The sequence below is a fragment of the Camellia sinensis genome, chromosome 3 (assembly GCF_055761805.1).
Source record: "Camellia sinensis isolate YWXY chromosome 3, ASM5576180v1, whole genome shotgun sequence".
NCBI lineage: Eukaryota > Viridiplantae > Streptophyta > Magnoliopsida > Ericales > Theaceae > Camellia > Camellia sinensis.
Window position 1 is genome coordinate 112,440,363 of NC_138963.1, and position 7,565 is coordinate 112,447,927.

Consider the following 7,565-nt stretch of genomic DNA (forward strand, 5'->3'; position numbering starts at 1 on the left):
CATTTGCACCAACTCACAACCAACCTGTTCCAAACTCACCCAACACGTCCCGAAACTCAAATAAAAAAAAAATTAAAGGACGGAAATAAGATATAGATAACAACATACAATCACGGAACCCGAGTCCGGAACACAATAAAGGTCGGGGTAAAACCTGGATCGCTATAAATTCTCCAAGAATTTAATTGTTGGCAAAAAAATTGATCTTAATCCAACATCTAAATGACTTTTAATATTTAATGCCAGTACTATCCCTCAAATTAGTTCATAATATTCAAAACATGATAAATGATAATATAATTTAAAAATAAAATTTAAATTGATTGTTACCAATAATTACTATTAATTGATCGATCAAAATTTTAAACCAATTATAAAATATGGTTGAAACAATGCCCATATTTTAGGTTGACCTTGGATAGTTTTTTCACACATAAATAAACAGGACTATTCATGTAATAATTTTAAATATAAATATAAAATTCTATCAAAGTTTTAATTTTTTTAATAACTATGCATACATATTTATTATTTTTTTATAAAAAATACTAATATATATTTATTCACCAATTTAGTAAATAAATGAGCTAAGTGGTTCATGTTTAGGCATAGATTAAGACAATTCTCTAATGATTAGGTCATGGCCAAGTTAAGATAAATGTTGAGTCAATTAGATTAAGGGAGTGTTTGTTTGGACTTTTTTTAGCCAACTTATAGCTTCTAGCTTTGGAAAAGTTATTTTGGACTGTTTGGTTAAACTTATTTTAAACAGCTTCTGATTCTAACAACTTATTTTAACTCAAAAAAGCTGATTCTGAGAAGCTGCTCATCCCATGCTCCTGATTATCGGCTTCTGCTATGGACATGTTAATTTACGGTTATATTCTTAGATTTTCTTATTTTTTTTTAAAAAAAAAATAGAAAAAGATCCAAATAGACTATAGATGATTATTATTATTTTTAATGAGAAATGTAGACAAGTAGTGAACAACAAAAAATAAAAGTTAATTGAAAAAGCTACTTTACAGCTTATTTAACAAACACTATTCAGCAACTTAAATCTATAATTTAGTAGCTACACCAAACAAATTAACAGCTTCTGAATAAAGTCATAATCTATAATCTGTTAAGTTATAATCTATAATCTGTTTTAACAGCTACACCAAACGGGGCCTAATTATGTCACTTTTAGTTTCTAACACAACTATAAATCCTCAAGCAAACTCTTACATATTTTATTTTAAAAATAGCTAACATATATTTGTTCACCAATTTAATATATGAGTTAAGTGGTTCATATTTAGGCATAGATTAAGACAATTCTCTAACGATTAAGTCATGGTCAAGCTAAGATAATGTTGAGTCAATTAGATTAATTATGTCACTTTTAGTGTCAAACACAACTATAAATCCTCAAGCAAACTCTTATATATTTTATTTTAAAAATAACTAACATATATTTGATCGCCAATTTAATATATAAGTGAGTTAAGTGGTTCATGCTTAAGAATAAACTAAGATAATTCTCTAATAATTAGGTCATTGCCAAGTTGAGAAAAATGTTGAGTCAATTAGATTATGTCGCTTTTAGTGTCTAAGATAACTATAAATCTTAAAACCAACTCTTATATATTTTATTTTAAAAATAACTAACATATATTTATTCGTCAATTTAATATATAAGTGAGTTGAGTGGTTCATATTTAAGCATAGACTAAGACAATTCTCTAATAATTAAGTCATGACTAGGTTGAGATAAATATTGAGTCAATCAGATTATGTCACTTTTAGTGTCTAACACAACTATAAATCCTCAATAATTATAAATATAAATATAAAATTTTATCAAAAATTTAATTTTTTTAATTACTAGGCATAAACCTGTACATATTTATTATTTTATTATAAAAAATACTAACATATATTTATTCACCAATTTAATAAATAAATGAGTTAAGTTGTTTATATTTAGTCATAGACTAAAATAATTATCTAATGATTAAGTCATGGCCAAGTTGAGATAAATGTTGAATAAATTAGATTATGTCACTTTTAGTGTCTAGCACAACTATAAATTCTCAAGCCAGCTCTTATATATTTTATCATAAAAAATACTAATATATATATTTATTCACCAATTTAATAAATAAATGAGTCAAGCGGTTCATACTTAGGTATAGACTAAGGAAATTATCTAATAATTAGGTCAAGACCAAGTTGAGACAAATGTTGAGTCAATTAAATTATGTCACTTTTAGTGTCTAGCACAACTATAAATCCTCAATAATTTTAAATATAAATATAAAATTTTATCAAAGTTTTAATTTTTTTAATAACTATTCATAAGTACATATTTATTATTTTATTATAAAAATAGTAACATATATTTATTCTCCAATTTAATAAATAAATGAGTTAATTGGTTCATGTTTAGACATAGACTAAGACAATGCCAATTTTCTAATGATTAGGTCATGGCCAAGTTGAGATAAATGTTAAGTCAATTAGATTATGTCACTTTTAGAGTTTAGCACAACTATAAATTCTCAAGTCAATTCTTATTCTTTTGTATTTGTGAATTATGACATAGGAAAACTATAATTTTATGCCTAAATAGACATATTTTTAAACTTTTACAAAATAGACAATGGGTTGTTAATAAATTGAAAAATATAATTTATTATATGATTGGGCTATCTCTGACATAAAACAAACTAAATTGCAAAACTTATGAGACAAAATGCATTTACATTTCATTGTAAAAATGACTTTTGTAATTTTATTGCACTTTTTTAAAAATACATTCTACCATAGCTTATTTATTTCTTATAAATAAATTTTATGTTATTATTTAATTTCAAAATTAATTTTCAATTATTTATTTAAACCCATGCATAGCACGAGTATTATGGTTTATAAAATAATTTAAAAAAATTACACCCGTGCTATGAAGATCCATTAAGTAAAGGTGAGTGAGAGGGAAGAATAAGAAAATGACCAATGTGAGATGCCAAAACTAGCAATTGTGACAAAATCTAAAAGTTATACTTAATAAGTAAATACTGATTTCAAGAAAGATAAGATGATAAGGGTCACTGATAATTCATTATTTGTCATTTTCATTTTGTTATTCAATTTTTTGATTTAAACAATTTTGCTAGATTAAATTTCACAAAAAAGTTATTATTATTATTATTACAATTATATGGCATACTAAAAAAATATAATTGGTAAATAATAATAATAATAATTATTGAGTTTCACATAATTTACGATATCATCTAATATATGGCAATTTAAAATTATGAAACCCTTAGAAAATAATAATGTATTTATATTTTTATCATATGTGTAGGTTTTTGTTCTTAAAAATAAAAATTAAAAAGTGTAATTTCAAAATTTATCATAATTTTTGTTGAATTTTTACTAATTACATTATGATTCATGTTATTGTTATTTAGAACTTAAAATATAGCATTAATGGTAGGAGAAAAAAAAATCATAGTGAAATTGTGATAAAAATAGTTAAAATTTAATTAATTTTATCTTTTTACTGTTTAATTTTAATTTTAAAATTAATTATTAATTATTTTATTTAAAACCGTGCATAATACGAGTATTATGCTAGTAATTATGACTTAAATGTGATATTTTATCATATTGATTATTTTAATCTATCTTATCTTTATTAACTATTTTAATAAAAAAAAAAAACAAAAAAAAAAAAAAAAAACAACAACAACAACAACCAACCCAAGCCAATGAAGAAAATGCCATGAAGAAGTGTCAACTTGGGGAGGAAACAGAAAAAGAAAACAACAATAGAAAAGGACACCAACAGATGCTTAAAGGGCTTCATGCTGAGCCTCCTTTATATAGGCATATTTTGACTGACATGCAATTTTAGTAAAAAAAAAAACAAAAATAAAAGAAAATTAAAACGTTATTAAATAAATGAATAAATATGTTTTTTATTTGTTTATACGCATTTTTATATTTAAAAAAATATTAAAAACATCAATTTTGAAAACTTATTATTATTATTATTATTATTGAATTATTATTATTATTATTATTATTATTATTATTATGTTTGATTTGATGATTGTGAATAAAAAAAATTAAATAATTATGATTTGAATGTGGTATTTTATCATATTAACTATTTTAATCTATCTTATTTTATTAACTATTTTAGTAAAAAAAAAATAAAAAAAAATCCAACGAACCCAAGTTTCCAAACATATGATGAATCTCGTTAATTAAAGGAAGCTGGCCGACAATTTTTATTGCAAAATCAAATAAAATATACAAACTCCATATTCTTTTTTATTATCATTTTTATCGAATATTTGGATCAATTTATGTGTAACTCAACTAAATTTTGGGAGCTTAAAATTAATGACTGGACAAATTTTCAGTGACCTAAGATGTAAAATGTTTAAACTTCATGAGTTTTGAGCCTACGATCTCTTAAATAGTAAGTGATAAGATATCAATCAAGAATGAGCTCCATGCAACTAAGTACAAGTCTAAATCATTAGACCAGTCTCAGCAATAGTCTCGGCAGCGGCAGCAAACAGCACATGCTCAGCATCAACACGGGGCTAGACTCACTCCTCTAGTGCAGCTGCAGTTTCCTCGAGCAGAGCAGTGCAAAGCATCTAAGGCAACTCATCCCATCCCTTGTGCTTGACTGTCATGCATAATGTCTCACAGACTTGTAAAGTTAGTAACTCACCAAGTGAAGTTGGTTAAGTTTGTTAGTCTGTTAGGTTTAGAGAGTTAGTTACATGTTGTTGTATAAATAGACAATGTGTCTTCTTGAATATGAATAATCTCAATTTATTTCTTTTTTCAGTAAGTCCTTTGATTACTTTTTTCACCCACTAAACCAAACCCCCGAAGCTGCATGATACATATTGTTGTCGAACAAAACATGCTGTAGGTAAAATAAATATGAAAAATATCTCGTAACTCAAATTTTGTGGTTCAAAAGTGGCTCAAATGGTCAAAACGACGTCGTTTTGGCCATTTTTATGTTGTTCTGTACTCAAAACGACGTCGTTTTGGCCATTTGAGCCACTTTTGAGCCACAAAATTTGAGTTACGTACCATTGTTGAATAAATATATCACCCCATACATGGTTAGTTATTATTTGTTTTTATTAATTTTTTAATGATTATTTTTAAATAAAGAATTTACATATAAATGTCCATATAAACAGTGGTACAAAACGAACATAAAAATCTGTGTTATCATTTCTTAAAAATAAATTCAATAATATTGGAGAAATATTATGTATTCTATTTTTTCACTATTCTGTAACGCCATCTATGTAGATATTTATGATCGGTTCCTTCTTTGGAAGCCATTATTAAGGAAACAATAAAAACTACTGACTTATTGCCAGGTATTCAATAATATAAAATGATGAAAAAAATGTGATATATAACAGTCCTCATGATATTATGATGACTACATTATGGTACTATTAGCTTGAATATGACGATCAAGTTCATATATTAACTTTAAAGAAGGTCAATCAATTTTGTTTATCATTTTATATATTGACATTTGATATACAATAATAATTTAATATAAAATATAATAAATTGTTATAATATTGATATGTGAGATAATAAAAATACAACAATGATTCATCACACTAAAAACATCACCACTAATAGCACTAATGCATTAAAAAAGTAAAAAAAAAAAAAAATACAACTCCAAGACCAAAACATCACATCATAATGACGGGACCCACTGCCACCTAATTAGTGGGAGCACTAATTAGTGCTCCCAAGCATTTTTCATAAAAATATGACAGTGTTACATTCAACAATTTTTCTCTCCCACAATCTCCCAATAAGATGGTAAAACAGAATATATATATATATATATATACTATATATTAAGTAAAAGGGGGGTTTTTAACCCCCAAGGCCTGTGAGAGTTTCAATATCTCAATCTGAATTTTCTAAATTTTTTATTTTTTATTTAAAAAAAAATCTCAGCATTTATTAATTTGGTCAAAATCCCCTGATCAACATTTATTAAATTTTTTTAATTCACATGTCTTTCCACATGCCTGCATTTATTGATTTGGTCAAAATCTCCTAATCAGCATGTAAAATCCCATCATACAAATAATTATAGATACAATCCATATATAGTTACTGTAGTACAATTTTCAACTTCTTTCATATACTATGGTTAGTGATAAGATTGTTAAATTATTTTTATAAAAAATCTTAAAAAATATAATTTATATATTAAAAAAATCTAAAATAAATATAAAATATCTATAATTATTCTATGCATAGCATAAGTGATAAACTAGGATATATATAAGGAGAATTTCGAAAAAAATATTAAAGTCAGTCAACTTTCAATTTTACTTCTCATGTTATTTGGAAAGATAGAAATTATGTGACTGAATATTTTTTTATAAAAATGTACGATAATAATAGAGGCGTTTAAGGCGATACGTCAGCGTCAATGATTTAAACTGCCCAAATCACAATAAATTAACTAATTTAATATTACTTTAAACATTGCCCAAATCACAATGAATCTTAATTTTCTTACCAAGAGCATTCGCATCAGTTTCAATAAATTTTAAGTTAAATTATAATTCAAAATTTATTTTTATTATTTTAGTTAGTCGTCTTTTTAGTATTTACTATATCAAACTCTCTATTCTAACTCAATCTTATTAAAATATTAATTTCTCATTGTACTTGTTAATCTCTATTTTTTTATTAAATTGATGAGGTATCATCCAAACAATTCTTAAAAAATAAATAAAATAAATAAATAAAATTTCCGTTGATCGGATGACCGGCCGGTCGACCGATTAAATTAATTTTCGGCATTTTTTCTTTTTCTGCTACAAGTACTTATGAGACATCCAGGAAGACATCCGGTTTAAAGATTTTGGCCCAATTTTACTCTAGAAAATATAATAAAAAATCATATAGCTAATGAATAGTGCCTCAACAAAGTTGTTGAGGTACTATAATAAATTTAATAAAAAATAAATTTATAAAAAATTTATTGAGCCTGATAGGGAAATAATTTTGTGATTTACTAATTATATTTGACCTTTTTGTTATTTTGACTCTGTTCTCCGTTAATGCATTCCCGCCAAAATTTCTAATTCCTATTATGAAATAGGTCACCTCAAATTCTCGATTTCCTCACCGTTCTGTTCTTCCAAGCACAGAGTTGGAGGCACAACCTTGTTTTGATTATTTGTCTGGTTAGGTCTCGTTAGGAATTAAATATTTTAATTAAAAAGTTAAAAATTTATTATAAATTGTCATATTATTTTTTTTTATTTTTTTACATATTTTTTTTTATAAAAAATCAAAAAATTATTACCATAATATATTCCCAAATCAGGCCTGTATTATTTATTTATTTATTATTATTATTTTAATATTTTACACCCAGAAGTATATATTTTTTATTTTTTTAACGTCATATGAAAATATCTGTACTCTGCCAAATCGATGTGAATACTTTGTTGACCTTTAGAAAAAGTTCAGAAAGTTCT